Source organism: Panthera uncia, chromosome D1, assembly GCF_023721935.1.
Source record: "Panthera uncia isolate 11264 chromosome D1, Puncia_PCG_1.0, whole genome shotgun sequence".
Taxonomy (NCBI): domain Eukaryota; kingdom Metazoa; phylum Chordata; class Mammalia; order Carnivora; family Felidae; genus Panthera; species Panthera uncia.
Window position 1 is genome coordinate 25459854 of NC_064808.1, and position 18634 is coordinate 25478487.

Below are 18634 nucleotides of genomic sequence, written 5' to 3' on the forward strand. Positions count from 1 at the left end.
TTGAACACATAGACCACGGACTGAATTGCATCCCCCTAAATTCGTATGTCGAAGCCATAATCCACTGTGTGGCTATATCTGGAGAGAAGTTCTTCGGGAGCCAATTAAAGATAAATGAGGTCATAAAGGTAGGGGCCTAATCGGTGTGGGTTGGTGGCATTATAAGAGGGAGAGTGAGAGAGAGGTGTGGGGGTGGAGAGAGAGATCTGCCTGTGAGGACACAGTCACATGGTTAGCTGCACGCTGTCACCACAAACCAAACCTGGCTGGACCTCGATCTTGGGCTTTCTATCCTGCACAGCTGAGAGGAAATGCGTTTCTGCTGTTTACACCACCCAGTCTGTGGTATTTTGTTCTAACAGCCCCAGCTGACTGATACAACGTACCGTGTGCCAGATCAGACTAGCGGTACAGACGCTTCATCGAGGAAAACCTCCCTGGTCCCGGCCTTTGTCAAAGTGGAAGTTGAAGTTCAGGCCCACTCACCCCTCCCTGAACAGGTCACGGAAGTCTCTGCTCTGTTTCACTTTATCCAGGAAGAGCAGGAGCTTCAAAGCAAAGCTTCCTCCAGCCTTCCACGTGGCCCTCCAGGGTGCCCTTGCTGGGTCTGAGGTGCTGGATATCAAAGAATGAAAGCCACGTTCACGGGAGCATCCGGGGTAGTATTTTCCACCATCCTGTCACTGGCATTAGTCTCTTCCTGTTGCTGCTGTACAATTTGGGAGCTGTTTCTGAGCCTGTTTATTTATTGAGCCCACCACTGCCCATGCCCCTCACCCCAGCGCTGTGTGTCAGCCAGGTCACGCCCTCGTGACCTGCCCCCAGCCTGGGGAAGAACTTGGCCTTAACTTCCGCCCGAGCAGGGGGAAGTCTCTCTCCAAGGGCAGCTGAGGGTTAGGTGGGAGTCGGGGTGGGGGGGGGGGGCTGGGGGTTGAGGTTTTTACGTAGCAAATCCACGACCCTTGCTGCTCATTGTAGTGGTGGTAATAGTAATAATGATAACCAGCCGCGCTTGGTGAATGCTAAGCGCCAGGCACTGTTCTGAGGGCTTTGCGCGTATTGACTCATTTTGCCCCAGAGTTGCGAAGCTGTGCTATTAACCCTATTTCACAGATGAAGAGACTGAGGCAGGCGAGTCGTCACAGCGACATCTCTCCCACTTACGTGGCATGGCTGATGGCATTGTCTGTGCGCGTGTGCACGTGTGTGTGGTACCAACTCCTGCCATCTCTCTGAGCGTTTGAGGCGACCTCTCCAGACGTCCACCCGTCGGACGCCCTTGGTGGCAATGAGTAGCTTGAGGAAGGAAGGGCCTTGACGTAACTGGGGAGCACTGGCTCCACTGGGGCAGGACGTGGGGCTTCTCTGGTGAGTCTGGCGGTGAGGCGGGCTGCAGCTCAGGTGCTGGCTGGCCTTCTGAGCCAGGTGGCCTTGCAAGGAGCTACCAGACACTTGAAAGAATGTGGTTAGACCACATCCTACCCAGGAGACAGCTGGGTGCTCAGGAGCCAGCCAGTGGTGCCATCTGTCTGTGAGCCAGGCCTCGACAGTGCCTCTTTGGGGTGTCTGGTCATCTTCCTACTCCTCTTCCCACTGCCACGCACTCTCCAGCTGCTGACCTCATTCCACAGAATGCTCCAGAACCCTTGAGCAAAAAAAGTGCACATGGGCTCCTGTGTAAATTGTCCCCACTGACAATGAGTTCTTATTAATCCTCTCAGTCCCTGGGCCATTTTGAAATCCAGAATACAGGTTTGATTTTAGTGCATTTCACTTGCTCAGACAGATTTTTTTTTTTTCTCTTTAAGAACATGGTTTTTAGAGGGGCACCTGCGTGGCTCAGTAAGTTATGTGTCTGACTCTGGGTTTTCGCTCAGGTCGTGACCTCACAGTTTGTGACTTAGAGCCCTGCTTCGGACTCTGTGCTGACAGTGCAGAGCCTGCTTGGGACTGACTCACTCTCTCTCTCTCTCTCTCTCTCTCTCTCTCTCCCCCCTTCTCCTTCTCTCCCTGCCCCTCCTCCACTTGTGCTCTCTCTCTCTCTCTCTCCAAATAAATAAATAAACTTAAACAAACAAACACACATGGTTTTTAGAATCGCGTAGACTCGGTTGAGGCCCAGCTCCGCCTCTTGCTGTCTCCACAACCTGTCACAAGCTACTCGCCTGGTCTGAGGCTGTAAACGGAGAATAAGAGAAGCTATCACAGAGGGTTGTTGAGAGGACTGACTGTGATAACGCATGAAACGCCTTTACGTAGTCCATGGCACAGTGTAAATGCTCAATAAACATTGGTTGCTGCTGCTGTCCAGCAGTCTGAGATAAAGAACATCCTTGGGGAGGCTAATTTTTCTTGGATCAGTTGAGAGAGGAAAGAAGAAACGGGACCGCTGAGGACTGCAAACCAATTTGATACAGGGCACACTTTCGAGTGACATGTTTCATCAGGAATAATAAAGCACTGAACGCCCTACTGGGCACACGAGCCAGAGACTGGGTTCCAACGTAGCCAATATCTGTCCAATATCTGTGTACAGCTCATCTCTTGTTATCCTGAAGGCAACCCCCTACAGGTAGTTGCCACCCCCAGTTCACAACTGAGAATGCTTGCCTGAGTCTGCAGATTTGAGGCAGAAGCTTCTGACCTCCAAGCCCAGTGTTTCTCACCCTTCAGAGAGCTTCTGAGAGTGAGCAGAGAATGTGGGTTTTCCTGGGATTCTGGTGTTGGACCAGAGAACTGTCTTGGGTACATCTGGATGTGCTCAGTGTGTTTGAAGATACCTTTCCAGGCGGAACCACCTGATGTTCCAGAGGATTATTTTGAGTCACTTTCTCTGAATAAACCGACAATTAGAAGTCCTGCCCCAGGGGCGTCTGGCTGGCTCAGCCGGTAGAGCACGCAACTCTTGATCTCGGGTTATTGAGTTCGAGCCCCACGTCAGGTATAAAGGTTACTTTAAAAAAAAAAAAAAGAAGTTGTCATCCTGCCCCAGCAGAGAGTAATAGCCTATTGCTCCCTCTTTTACTATAGGCTTCCTCTCAAAAGGAATGGTATAATTACCCTAGGGCAGGATGCTAGTAACCAGGGCTGTGTTTAAATAATTGCCTCACATTGAAAATGTATACCTGATTTTTAAAAATGTATTTTTTAATTTTACACTTAGCCCTGGAGAGCAACCTCAGCTACTATCCCTGAAAGAAATGTTCTCTCTCTCTCTCTCTCAATTAAAATATCTGTGGCAGCTCCAGAATTTTTTCGTAGGTGAGGCTCTGCCTTAATCTGGTTTCAGGGAGTGGTGGAGGGAGGGTTTCAAGCGTCCTGTATATTTTGCAAGCTTAAGGTCGTCTTTTACAGCAAATTGGTTTGGGTTGGTTTGGAGCTAAGAGTAACCAGCCTTAGCTTGTCCAAGCCACCCTGGGACTTGGATGATTGAACATCACCTTCAGTATTTTTAGACCTCTCAGCAGCAGATAAATTTAGAAACCCTGCAATGTGCCTTTCTGGGCCTGTAACAGGCAAGTGCCATGTTCCTGTCCGGCTTCACTTCACAGCTTGCAGTTCTCAGAGGGCCGAGGCAGCCCTTCCGGGGCGTGTGCGAGTCCTTCCAGGACCCACTGGCGCGAGGTCCAGGGTCCTGGGACAAGCTGGGAGGCAGAGAGCTCAGAAGCAGTGTCTTCTCACAGGCCAAAAAGGTCAGGAACAGAGGGCAGTGGTGGGGTGGGCTGTGTGTGGGGCCCCTCGGGAGCAGAGAAATGCCCTCTCCATGCGATTTCCTTCAAGACTGGGCCATCCTAAGTCGGACTGGTATCCTCCCTCAGAACCTGGGCAGAGGAGAGGGACCACCACAGAGGAACTGCTTCCCTTCCAAAAATGTCCCACCTGTGCATGCATCTGTTCTAAAAGCTGGTCTTGAGTGTTACATGTGGAACTGTGTGGGGGCCAGAGGCAAGGGGACAGCAAGGCTCTTCGAGGGGCTGTGCACTAAACAGCATAACCATGGTGGGGCCCACCCCTGGAGGAGAACTGTGTGTCCCCTGAACCAGGGACACCTGACCCCACTGGGTCAAGGAAGTCTCCTGAAGGCAGGCTCTGAGGGGGAGACTTGACCAGGGGTACTTGAGGGGAGGGGTTGTACAAGGAAAGGGAGCAGTCTGTGCAAGGGCCCTGAGGCAGAAATCAGCAAGGACTGAAAGAGTAGAGTGGCCCGGCTGGGGAGGTAAGCACCACTGAGGCAGGGGTCGTCATGGTCTCAGAACTCTGCTTGGAAATGAAGGATTGCTCTAGCTGGAGGGAGGGTGGGTAGGTACTTGAGTGGAGGTAGTGAATAGGAGGCCTGTGTGGGGGCTCTGGGGTCCTCCAAGGGAAAGGGAGCATGCTTGGATCAAGGTGGCATCGGAGATCGAGGCAAGTAGGTGGTTTGAAGGATGCCACAGTGACAGATTTGGAAGTTGATTAGATATTGGCGGTGTTGAGAGGGACTCATCAATCAGGACTCGGGTATCTGGCATTCACAGCAGGGCAGATATGGAAGCTTTCACTGAGGGGGTGGGGAAGGCATATGGGGAGAGGACCAGGTTTGGGACATGCTGAGGTTGGGGTACCTGTGAGATACCTGAATAAAACTGTAAGTAACAAGTTGGATAATGGATCTGAAGAGGACTTGAAAATCATCTGCGTTTAGGTGGGCAGAATCTAGAGGTCCTGGAGTCCTTCCTGGCTCTCAGCCCCTTCTATGCCTCATCTCATTTCACTGACAAGCATACCACACACACAGTGCTCATCCCCCTTTCGGAAATGAGATTGGAGGCCCGGGGGTGGAGGAAGGTGCCTCTCAAACCACGCAGGGTAATTAGTCTCAGGGTCAGGCCTAAGTGATCTGGAGCTCACATTAGGCCACCATCAGTGGTGGTGGGGGGGGATCCAGGTTTTGTGAGATCTCAAGTTTATGCAGTCAAGGAAAGGAATCCAGGGCACCTCGGTGGTTCAGTCGGTTAAGCATCCAGCTCTTGATTTCATCTCAGGTCATGATCACAGGGTGGTGAGATCCAGCCCTGCGTCAGGCCCTGTGCTGAGTGTGGAGCCTGCTTGAGATTCTCTCTCTCTCTCTCTCTCTCTCTCTCTCTCTCTCTCTCTCTCTCTCTATGCCCCTCCCATGCATGTGCACGCTTTCTCTTTCTCTCTCTAAAAAAAAAATAGAAATAAAAAGAAATAAGAAAAAAGGAAAAGAATCCAAAACAAGGAAATGAAAAAAGAAAAAGAATCCAAAATTACAAATGCAACATGAACATAAAAGCAAATATTCATTTAGAATAAGTAAATTACTACCACACATTTGTGAAAGCTGATGCATGTCACAAAATCCAGAACAATCATTTTATTAACTGCCTGCCACACCTTCACAGACCTTGTTCCCCCCGTTTTTTGGCCTTGACCACCTCTTCCTATGACAATGCTTTTAAACTACTTTTTATAAGGAATAATTCAGTCTTCTTCCCTTTAGAATAGTTCATCAGAAGTTTGTCTTTTTATCACTGACAGTTTAGAAAACTTTATTTTGGTTTTATAACTCATTGTTGGTGATGTCAGATATTTATAGGATCGTTGTTAAATCTGGGGAAACGGCAATCACATTTATTTACAAGTGGTGAGATTAGAAGAATTTTCTACAGATGAGCTTCTGGCCCCGTGCATTCTGAGCCTCGTTTCTTCTTCGCTCCTGTCCCCTTCTAGTGCTGAGCACGGTAGTACCCGTTCATACCTTAATGACCTGCACCCTCGTGTCAGGACACAACTCATGACAGGGGTGTGTCTGGATGTCCTTGGTGCACTGGGAAGGTTAGTGATATATAACTGTATATGGAAGTGACTGCTAACCACTAAGCCTACTGGACTGTCTCCCCAACTCCACTTCTCCTCATCCAACTCCCAGAAGTGCCCACGTAATGCACGGGGACACTGGATGGATGGTCAGTTGGAGTGAGGAGAGACAGCAGTCTTCACTGATGTGATTTATTCTTACTTTGGCCAAATTTTGTAAAAACACACGTCCAACTGAACACATGGCTAGACCCCACCACGGGTTCCGGAGGGGACCTGTGCATGTAGAGGCTGCCTGAAATTTACGCTTCCTTGGTTTCACAGTAAATCTGCCTCAGCCGAAGCCTCAACCCATCAGGCTGTAGGGACACAAGTCAGAATGGCTGCATGTTCATGTCCTGTAAGTGCCCAAACTTTGTCACTGTGACAAAAACTTCTTAACTGTGTAGACCTGAGTATTTCAAAAGCGTTTCACACCAGTTTCCTGTTTCCTTTAACAGACTGAGCCGGGCAGACATGAATGTGTTCTTGTGACTCAGTCTTCGTGTGAGTCTTCTGCAGCTCTGTGCCTGCTCTAAGGCAGTGACTCACCCAGGGACCCCAAGATGTGACCGGGTGTTGATCCCAATACTAAACGGCCCCACACTTAGTCTTAAGTTTTTACGTCTGCTTTATCTTTTTCTACGTTTTCAAGCCCTTCTAAAGCTGGTAGCCGTCATTTCTTCTTCGAACAAGCTGTGTCCTGAGACACAAAACCAGTCAGCTTTCTTTGAGTCAGTCAGCTCTTCCGAGTACCTGTGACATATCGGGTGATGATGGGCTGGGAAATGCACATTCGCTAATAATGATTAATAATAACGTGCATCACTGAGTGCTTGTGCTGTATCGGGTGTCCTAAGCCCATCACGTGCATCCACTCATGTAGTCCTCCTAGTACAGATCCTCCCCCCCACCGTGAGGCGGGATTATTATCTCCATCCTGCTGGTGACGAGGCCGAGGCACAGACAAGTGAAGTGACTTGTCCAAGATCATGGCGCAAGAGGTGCAGGACGAGGATTCCATCCTGAGCAGCCTGGCTCCAGAGCCACACTCTTAACCACTGTGCCTCATGATTTCTCAGTGTGTATGCTCTCCTCTCACTACACCCTCGAAGGAAGTGTTTTATACTGTATTTTAAGAATAGGAAGTCAAAGCCCAGAGAAATTCAGTAACTTGCTCAAGGACTCAGATTCTAAAACACCCACCTTTTTAATTCCAGCATGTTGTAACTCAGAGAATTGTGTACTATGGGGCCGGACTTACAACCACTGATAACGTAAGAATCAGACCCAGAGAGCATTATCTGTATCCCCAAGGAAATCACACTCCTGGATGGACATGAAAGGAAAGAACTGTGGTGCGAGTCTGGAGAGCTGTCCTGGAGGAGCCATGAATGGCATCCACGGCATTTCTGTTGACTGTTCAAGGTGTTTTCCTTCATCTCCTGATCTTTGGCTGAGTTCTGGATGGTGGAGATTGCTGAAGAGCTCAGTTTTGAGTACGTGAGGTGCTGAGTTATCCAAGAGCTTTAGGAGGTAGTAGAAACGCAGCATATACATACAAGGGGATCTGGGAAGACCTAGGGAAAAACATGATTCAGTTGAAAGAACACGACTGGTCATTTCTCAGTTCTGATTTCACAAGTATGTTAGACAAGTGACCTACTTGTTTTGGACTTCTCCATCTGTGACCCAGTGACAGTTACCCTTTTAGAGCCCCTCAGGTATTGGTTGCTGTTGACTAGTCTCACAGTACCAAGAGGGAGCCTCACAGTCCCAAGATGGTTTGGGACATTGTTTCAAGGGTTCTTAGGATACTGAGCTCTGAGTGAGTGAGTGAGTGATTCATTCAGGGAGGCACACAAGAAAGTCAGTCTCATACTCAGTGGCCTGTCACTGAGTCTTGCTTGAAGATTTATCTCCCTCCTTTCCTCCTTTCCTCCTTTCCTTCCTTCCTTCCTTCTTTCCTTCCTTCCTTCCTTCCTTCCTTCCTTCCTTCCTTCCTTCCATCCTCATTATCTTCTTAACCATCATTTCTTGCTTTGGCTGGAAAACCAAGTAGACAAGCAAGCTTTGATTCAGTCACTAGGCACTTTTGAATACCTGCTATGTGTTGAGGTCATCAGAACTCTCATGTAGCAGAATTTTCTAAATATTATAAGGTAGTATTTGTTTATAAAAAGGAAAAAACAACTAAAGAAAATGGTTCGCCTTCCAGTCTTTTCCTAAAGCAGAAATACTTTTACTGACTGGCAAAAAGCAAGAACCTAAGCGAATATCTTTTTGAAAGCAACTTCCCAGATGTGTAGTGGGATTCGTTTGCTTTGAATTTTATCTTTTATCTCCCTTGCTGGGTCTCTACAGCGCTGTTTAATGAGGAAATTGGTTTACAGTCATAGTGCTGAGACCTTGTAAGTACTTAATCATCACATGAAAGTTATTTTAGTCGCCAAACTGTAGCTAGAGAGTGGACTCATACATTTCAGAATTATTTTCCCTCGCAGAAATTAATTGAATCCACATTGTACAAATCCAGCTGTATCATTTTATTTAATTGAGGCTTTGCTGACTCTTCATATTTTTAGAAGTAAATGTAATGATGTGGATTGCTATCAGGTAACGTTATTCTGTCAGTATTAGCTTTCTTGAGAACAACCGTGTTACATAGAAGAATGTCAGATGTGTGCTGAAATACCGATACAGGAAGCCACATGTTTGCAACTTGCAGGTGGTTTTGCAAAAAAAAAAAAAAAAAAAAAAAAAAAAAAAAAAAAAAAGTGGCAGAATGGTAACAATTGGGGAATTGAGGTGAAGGGCATATGGGTATTCATTGTATTATCGTAGCCATTTCTCTGTAGGTTTGGACATTTTCAAAATGAAAAGTTGGAGAGGAAGTGTAATGTGACGCCTTCTATCCTCTAACTTAATTGAGGGCAGAAATCATCATGAATGAAATATATTGAGATATCAGGTCTTTCTCGCCTCCTGTTCCCTTACTCCACTCATTTCCAACCCAGCCTTGGAGCCACCAGTAGAATATTTATATGATGTGTAAGATTGTTTTCCTCCAAGAAGGCGAAATCTCAGCAGCTCCCCGGCTGACTCAGTTTTTCAGTTTGCCAGGAAAGAGGTGCATGAGGTGTGACTGCCCCCCCTGGTGATGCCTTCAGGAGTATCAGCTGCTTCAAACTGCAAGGTTTGATCCTTTGAAGCGGGAAAGACATGCTGTGTGCTACAGAGAACACGTGCATGAGGGAGCAGGCTCGTCCCTTAAAGGCTTCTCCGCACGCGTTAGGAAAACACTGCCAAGAGTTAACGTGGGAGCCCAGGCGTGCTCTCTTGGGCGTGTGTTGCTGAGTTGAGCGTGGAGACCCAGCTTCACGTTTTGATTTTCAGCCAGGGGCTGCAAGGGCCTCCTCTAGATCAAGTGAACCTATGTGGGGTCTTCATTTAGAGCCTGCATTTTCTTTAGCGTGAGGGGTGTGCTCTGATGTGGAAGCCAGTTGTCTGCACTTAGGTGCTATTCCAGACACTTCTCTAAAGAGTCTTAACCTTACACAGGTGGTAGGCTCTGATGTCAGTGCATATAACAGAAATTGCATATGGCCAAAATTTCTCCTGACAGTCCCTTAAGTGGCCCGTAAAGTGCACTGAGAGAGGCACCTGGGAACGGAGTCGACAGAGGGAGAACAGGTTTGTATTCCTGCCCTAGCCCCACATTCACTCCAGGGCCTATGCCCTTTGAGAGAAATGGCACCCCACATGCCAGTCCGCAGGGCCACTTGGCTGGTTAAGAGCACTCTGTAGCTAGACTGCCTGGGTTCAAATCCTGGCCTCACCACTTTGCAGCTGTGTGTCCCTGGACAGTTACTTGACCTCTGTTTTCTAATCGGTGAAATGGGAGTCATACCTGCCTACTTTATAGGTTATTAGGAAGATTAAGTTGGTTCTCTTATAGGAAGTGCTTCTGACAGAGCTGGCCCATAGAGTCTCATGTAAGTGTTTGCTGCTAGAAGCTTTTTTCCATCAAGTGTTTATATTTGCATTCATGTCAGCTAAATGCATTTAAAGTGCAACCACTGTAAAGGGTAAAGAGTGCGTTTGAGTTGACAGTTTAAAAAGAAAACGTTTGATCTCTTCTTCTGCCAGACAGGAAGCTTCTACACTGTCCCACTCAAGAGTTCCTTGCGAATGATAAAGATCGCCATAGATGTGGGGAGGCTGTTTCTGATCTTCTTATCACGGTGTGGAGTGACCCGTGCTTGACTGGTTAATAAAAATGGAAGATAGAATTGGAAAGGAAAGCTTTGTAAGCCGTCAGATTGGGGTTGACGATTGGCTGACCTGCGGTTGGGTGCTGCTCCGAGAGAGTGCTCAGAGTAGGAAGTTACTTTACACCTCTTCCTGTGGCTCTTCCTCTTGACCAGTGACATGAGCTGACCACTGCCACCTTCCATAAACCCCATAAACCCCAGAGGACTGTGGTGAGTGGGAGATGCTCATTGTGTGCTCTCTGTCCTTGGTTCCCACTGAGAAAGTGTCCGATGGCTTCATGTTGTAAAGGCCTCATGTTGTAAAGGCCTGAAGGACAGTAATGTTGGGGACGAAACTCATCAGGAATAAATCTGCTGGAGCCAGGATATTGAGTTAGAGGTGTCTTATCAGGTGCTGATCTTAACCCTATCCTCCCAGAGAAGCATCAACCAAGTTTCAGATATGGTTTAATTTACTAGCTGGAGGCTTGACTGCTCCAGACCCCTGGAATTTAGGTGGCCTTCTGGGTAATAAACCAAACTTCAGGAATGCCCAGCTTCCCTTCTGATTTTGGATATAAGGGTTCAAGAGGTCCTGTTTCTGAGGGTTTGGAGGCTCCTTAGCATTAGCTGACCACAGGGAATATCTTATTTTGCTTCCTGCATGAGATATTTTCAAGGCCACAAATACTGAATCATCTAAGGCCCACGGCCCCACTGACCAATTCAAGCTGATTACAGAAGTGGTGGGCCCAGACCAACACTTGATCTCAGGCCTCGGTAACCTTTCTGACTTGACTTGAGCCCTCTGTGGCCAGAGGACCAGTCGGCCTCTCCTATAGGAGGTTTTCATGCAAGAATTCCTGCTGTCAAGTCCCCTTCCCCCCACCCCCGCCCCTTCTCTGTAGGGTATCTCTTGATGGATTTGAATCTGTCTGGTCGTGACTTTCAGATAGGAAGAGAAGAGTTTAATTTTAGCAAAGAAGCCAGGGAGAGATGAAAATCCTGTCTATATATCATCTGAGAACGGTTAAATTAATCACAGCACTTGGGCATGGTGAAATGTATGCATCCATTAAAGAGTACATTTTTGAGGGAAATGTGGTGGCCCAGGGAAGCGCTTAGCAAATATCCAGTGGTGGGGAGCAAGAGGGCGGGACAGGAAACTCTACCTGCCACGGTCCAGTTCTGTAAAAACGTATGTCATATGTGTGCGGAAATGTGCCAGAGTGTTATTAGTGATTGTCTCTGTGAGTTGGAAACACACATGATCTTAATTCCTTTATTCCTTCTAATATTTGCCTAATTTTATACCCTGAACAATATGACGTTGAGATGTTTTCTATTGCTGTGTATCGTGCAGTGAGGAGAAACTGAGGAGTTCTGGCTACTCCGGGTGCATTCTTCCCTGGATTGCAGATGGAGGGGTGCTGCGAAAATGAATGCGTTTCCACAGAGTTGCAAAACTCACCAGTATTTCCCTCTTCTCTCCCTTTCAGCTTTGAGGCTAGGCCCGCGTGCTTTGCGGATGGATGTGACTGCACCAGTTTACCTATTGTTTATGCTCCCTTTTTGATGGACAGGAAGAGTCCACATTCATTGATTTAGATTTCTTAAAAATCTCCGTGTAGTCAAGATAATCATTGGAAGACCCACTTCTAGTCCGCAGGCCCTTATGTGCAGCCCCATCATCTGAAAACACAGTTTTTGTCTTCACCAATTTGCTGGCATGACAAGGGTAAGGGGGTGTCCTTTGAGCAGCAACCACCACAGAAAGGTGGTGCGTTTAAGAGCATGTGAGAAACTCCCTCTTCTCTGATGTCCTCTGTGACCCCAGTGACCCAGGTGAGCCAGGACCCCGGAAGAGGCCTTCAAGGCTTGTGAATCTCTTCTCTGTAGTAGCCTTAGAAGCTGGGAAACTAACCAGCTACAGAAATGCCCTGTGATTGGACAGAAAGGCTTGAGACCATAGAGATCTAGACAGGGCTGCTTCATCCTCTCTCCTTCCCTGATGCCTCCTTATTAACGGCAAAGACTGAAGACAGTCATGTCTACCCGCTGGGATAGAACGGATCCTCCCCTCCCCTGCGCATAATCAATGTGCTGGATGGATGGATAAGTAAAGTTAACCCAACTGGAAAAGAGTTTATGATTCACATTCTTTTCATGAGAAACAAACAAGAAAGAGCAAAGGAAAGGAAAGAAAAAGGTAGAAACATCTGTAGTCCTTACGGGGATTGTTGCAACTTAAAACCTCTTTTTGTTGGTTATGTTTATGGAGTACCAAGAGTTTGAGCTCATCCCCCACCTCCAATTTTCTTCTTTTAAAAGAGAGGATGAAAAAGCTATGAGAAGGATGTATGCGCTCTGATTATGCCCAATTACATTTGGCAAGCCCAAGACAAAAATTAATGGGACCAGATTATTCTTCTGCATGAGATGTAGTATCGCCCAGCCTAACGATTTTAGCTCTTGCCATGCCGGAGATTGTCAAACAAATTAATAGCATGCTAATGGGTGCCTTTCAGGCTTCTCGTTTATATTAATGAGTTCCACTCCATCCGATAACCAGTGATTTATAGCATTGGAACTTGGAGCCTGGCTGTAAAGATTGTCTTTTGTCACTCTTCCTGGGGTGGGGCAGCCAGCCTAACAAGCTAAATGGTAGGGTTTTGTAATTGAATTCTAAAACGTGAAACGCCTGATACGAGAACATTTCATTCTGATCATGGCTTTGGAAATTGAAAGGCCTTCCCTACGTCTCCCACTACCCAAAGCTGAATGCAGTCTGATTTGGGTTTCCGCAACTTGTGAGACGGGAGTGTGACATGATTCTTAATGCAGGGGTATTCATGCTGAGCTAGCAAGGCAGTTAGAGTCAGTGGGCTGTATAACAGCTCCTCTAAAAGAAAACAATATATTTTTTCAGAGCCATAAAAGAAACCCCTTTCTTACCTTGAAGGCACTCGCACCCCCATTTTCGCCCCCCCCCACATGAATAGGAGGCCGAGAACCCCGTGTGCCAGGCACTTTGCCACCTCTTTTATTCTTACCTCACTTAGTCTCCCCAGTGGTGCTATGAAGTAGGTAGTAATAGTATTCCCACCTTTCAGGGGTGAGACTAGCACAAAGGGGTGAAGGAGCTGACTCCAGTTCTTAGAACCAGTGAGCCGAGGAGTCAGGATGCCAACCTCAGCGACCCCCTGCCGCCTCCCACGTCTCCCACTTCTCTCTGACTTCCAGGGTAAGAACAGTGCAGAATGGGGGCCCCAGACAAGCAAACTCTAAATGCCCTTGGCGCAAGGTCCCAGAGTATCATTGGTGTCAGTTTTTGAACCTGGGGAAAGAAAAGCCAGTTGCAAACGAAAAGGCCCAGCCCCCGGTAGGCTTTGGGCAGGGTTCGTAGGCTGGTCTAAATCGTCCCATTGGAGGGGGACTGGCAGGTCCCCCCCCCCCCCACTGACAGAGCAAGATCTATAGAACTGCAGCCTCCTCGGGCTGTGCAAACAACTGCCTTCATTGTTTTCCATGAGGACCAAGCTGTCACGACTTCCCAAACACACAGCCCTTCCAAACGAGGGAACCTGATACCCTTGGAGATCCTGGCTTAAACATCACATGGACGTCCTGCTTAAATGATTATTTTTTTACATCAATTTGGATTCCTTGTCTTTGGTCCATGACCACCGTGGATAGCCACGTCCTAGAAGCGATCCGAAGACAGCTTATTTTTCATAAGCAATAGTCTGGAAATTTAATTGATAGGCCATGCCTGCCTCCCAGTCCAAACCCCTGCCCAGTCCATCCTCTTTACCTGCTTTGACTTTGAGTCTTTCAGTTCTTCCTATTTTACAATCACCAGCCATTCCAGAAAAACATCTGCTAAAAAGCTTCATTGCCCGTAGTGGGAATTAAGTACATATTTTAACTTCAGACAATTTTGCTTAATGTTTTCTACATTGCAAGAAGCAGAGGATTAATGCAGACGTCCCTGAAAATCTCCTATGAAACCTTAAGCTGCATCTTCAATCACTCAAACTGTTCAAGGGCCGGAATTTGAAAGAGGGTGAGAAGCACCAAGAATGAAATTAGAACAGCAATCTTTATTAATTTAAACATTTATGCAGGGCCCAGTAGTACATAGGAAGCACTAATCTCTTTTTGGTGTATCCGAGCTGAGCACTGCTTTCTATGGGAAGTCCGGACGGTAAAATGGCTTTTAAAAGGAATAGGTTTAAAAGAAGAGAAGTGAGATCCTCTTACTGCGCCCCAACCCAAGTTTCTTTTTGTAGTCTTCTGTGTTTTAAAGGTAGAGATTAAGACCTGAGTCTTATGACAGGGGTATGCCGTAAGTGATCGAGTCTGGTCCGTGAAATTTACAATGAGGTGGGGACATGTGATATGTCATGTATATATCGAGTGGTTGGTAGCCGGGAGTCCTGGGTTCTGGTTCTGGTTCCTACACACCTCGTGTGATCCTGGGCAAGTCACTTAGCCTCTCTGAGTCTGAGTGAGATGACAAAAATTGGACAGGCTGTCTGTTTACACTCAGCTTGAACATATGGTTATGTTTTGATTTTAAGATATGCTACTTAAAGCGCATTAGAAAAAGTTAACCAGAATTTGGCTGACATTCTTCGAGTTAACCACTTAAACAGTACATGGTTGAAAAGACTGGAGAGAGAACCGGCATAAGGCACAAAGGCTTCATAGAGGCAACGGTCCTTTAAGGAAAAGCAAATCCATTCCTGAATTCACACAGAGCATGTGCTGTGCGCCGGCATGAGGCTAACAAAGGGGGGATATAAAATGGATATGTACATGAAGTTCCAAGACTAAACTATCTTCCTTAGGGAAATCCTTTTATAAAAGGGGTTTCCTTTCATGGTAAGCCATATATAGATGGCTAAATTGTACATATGACTAAAAGCCTAACATTAGGCTTTTAGTCATATATACGTCAGGCTTTTATTCATATACACAAACTCATGAATGGTGGTAGATTTTTCTGTGTCTTTGAGCATGTCAGAGTTGTCCAGAAGTCCAGGCTTTTTTTTTTTTAACTAAACTTTTCTTTGCCATATTGTTGTAATTGGAAACTCCCGTGGGCTGGAGGACATTACTGACCTACAGCCTTCTCAGGGAGGGGCTGTTTATTTCTCCCACACTCTGTGTACACAGGGCCTGGATACAGGTCAGGACTCTCCCTTGGCTTCTTACTGTCATTTCCAGAGCTTTCCCCCACCCCCATTTTCCCCTTAAGAAGAAAACAAACAAGCAAACTCCAGTTCCTTTGAAGCCTGTGACATTTCAGATTATGCCACCTGCTACGACTTCTTGTTTCAGTAATCTGCACGTCTTCCTTGAAGATGCTGGCCCCTGCCTCACGGCCCTTGCTGCCACTGCCACCCTGCATCTCATTCTGGGTGACGCCGGCACCCACAGGGAACATGGGTCTCTTGGTTCCTAGGCTTCCTTACTCCCAATGGTCTTGTCCTTTACTGACGTCAGCCACCTGCCTTTGGACTCCTGTCCTAGGTCCTGTCATGACCAGTAACTGGAACACCTCTGCAGCATCTCTTAAGCCTCTCCCTCTCTTACTGCCACCTCCTACCTTTCTGGCTTAATTCTTGTGTCCTGACACTCCAGTGGTTCCTCTATTCCAGTGGGACCTCCAATCCATTGACCCCACTGTCCATGAACACCCTTCATTCTTCTCCTCCCTCCCTCCCCACGTTAGATGTCACTAATAATCCCTGCCTTGTCCTTCACTCTATCTCACACTTTCTGGAAAATCTTAACCTCGGTTAAACCCACCTCTGCCCTCTGCCTGCTGGCACCCAAGTGGCTGAACGTGGCTGAACGTGGCTGGAAAAGAACACGAACACAATCAACCTGATTGGGTTCACTTGAAATTTATGGCCACATACCTCAACTGCGCTTTCTGCTTTGCTTGGCGGTCCATTCACTATTTTATTTTCCCACACCTCCCCTCCTTTCTGAAACCTCAAATACTCACTTTCCCCTTCTCTGTTCAGTTGCTGACTTTGCTTTATATATCACTGAGAAAGTAGAAACAATCAGAAGGGAACCTCCTTATAGTTCCTTTGCCACATCGAATGGTCTCCTTGCCATCTGTATCCACATACTCGTAACCCCCCCAGTGGATCACCTGTTTGTGCACCTGTCTGTGGTCAACCGTCTGCTTCTTTAGGAGCATCCCCCACCCCACTCTAGCCTATGAAAGAGCTCTGCTCCTCTAGTTCTCCCATCTCTGTTGCGTCGTTCTCATCAGCAAACAGATACGCTGTTTTTCACTTGGCCCCATGCTCTCTGTCCCCTTCCATTTCTGTGCTCCAGTGTACAGCAAACCCTCCTGAAAATGTTGTCTGTAGTTAGTGTCATCATTCCCTCACTTCTTCTTCTCTGTTGGTCCCACCGACAAGCAGGGTTCCATCCGCCACCACCGCATTGCAGTTGTGCTTGCCGAGGTATCAACAGCTCCTGTGTTGTCAGGTTCTGGCCCCATTCCATGTGCCGCATCTTACTGGATCTCTCGGAAACACCATTTTCCATTGGACTTTCAACTTGACACAATTTCAGATGTAGAGAAAGTTGCACAAACAGAAGAATCCCCACCTATCTTTCACTCAGATCTCCAGCGTTAATTAACATTGTACCGGGTCTGCTCTGTCCCCTCACCTGTTTCTTCCATGGTGCACGTACAGCATTGGACACAGTGAATCGCTCGTTCCCTCTTGGACCGAGTTCTCTATTCATGTCTAGAGCACCCATACTCTTGTTCACAGTCCCTTTGGTGAGTTCTTCCTGCTCCTTCCCCTGAGGGCTGCACAGCTCTCCAGTGCTCGGCCCTGGGGCCAGTTCATCTATGCCAGTTCCTTGAGTAATCTCATTTGGTTCTGAGACTCACATTGTACCTCCAGCTTCCCTCTGTCTCCATCAGATGTCACTTTCCCAGATGCACTTCTCACCCAGGGATCCCTGTATCAGCACATGGCACATTTTAGTCACTGCCAAAAACCTAGCAGTTTTCCACAATTCTCCTTTCTACTATTCCACATATGATCTATTCGTCCACCGGCTGGCTCTGCCTTCAAAGAATCCTGTTTCCACTGTCGTTGCTATAATCTAGAATCTAATTCTCTCCCCTCCCCACTAGATCAGCATCCTCCTAACCTGTTTCCCTGAAAACCAGAGTTTTCCATGCCACTCCTCTGACCAAGGGCCTCTTATCACGCTTAAAATAAAACCCAAGCTCCTTCAGTGGCCTACAAGCCCTTTGCCATCTGGCCCCTGGATTCCTGGGTGACTCCTTCTATTACCCTCTGGGCTCAGGACTTTGCACCTTCTATTACCTCCACCCCATCACTCTTCACGCAGGTGGCCCAGTGACAGTCTCCCTCAGGGTCTCTGCTTCTTCACCACTTCCTCCACCTCCCTATTGGGGAGCTCCACTCCCTTTTCCCTCTCCATTCCCTTTTCTTGCTTAGTTTTTCTTCATATGGACAACTGCTATCTGCTCTGCATATTTGCTTATGGTCCATGAACCCCCTCTCCCCCACTGGAATGTAAGACCCTTAAGGCAGGACTTTTGTCTGTTTGCTCTTGAATGCCCTAGCACTTGACAGTATAGGAACTATATGCACCACATATTCCAGTGGTGCAAAGGCAAAATGACTGGCTGGTTTCTGAGAAGACTGGAAGCCAGTGGCCTTGGCCTGGCCACCATCTTTATCATGACTAAAATGATCCTCAAGTCAACTGGCTGGTTTCAGGTTAACACTAACATTGTACCAACTTGCAAAGTAGGAAAGATCATCTTTGTGCCACTAGGCATGTAACTTCTTGCAGATCTTTTCAAAGTTTCCAAGTGAGTCTTTGCTAAATCGTTCCCAGCCCTGTTGTAGCACACGGCAGCTTTTCCTTCATTACTGGGGAGGGAGGGGTCGTTATTGGATGAACGAAAGGAATGCAGCCCTGGTGCTGATCCAGGGGACTTTAGACCAGGGTTTCAGGTGGAATGAAATACATGTTTGATTTAAGGTCTATTTAGATTTGCCTGTCACCTGCCCCAGTTCATTAGATCTGCAAAATGTATAGGCTGGGTTTGGGACTCAGCAAATCAGTATATATGGCCTGTGTTTTAGATGTATAAACCCGCTGAGCTCAGGTTCCTAGCACATTCACTTAAATGGTACCTTTGTTCTATTTGTGTGAGCCACTCGAAGAATTTAAGAACCCAAGACCATTTTCCCCAACTGAAAGCCCGTCTGTGATAAATAACGTTAAAAACAATTTAAGGAGTAAATCTAATCAAGATCAGTTGGAGGAACAGTTTTCAGTCCTATGTCCCACCCTCCCCTCCCCAACCCCAGAGAGCACAGAGCCACGGCTGTCCTCGCCTGTGATCTTCCAAAGAAGAACTGTCAGTTTTACAGCCCATGTGTTCAGTTGACAAAGTGGTCTCCAGTTCCGCCCCCTCCAGGCTGGGAATGTGTTTACAG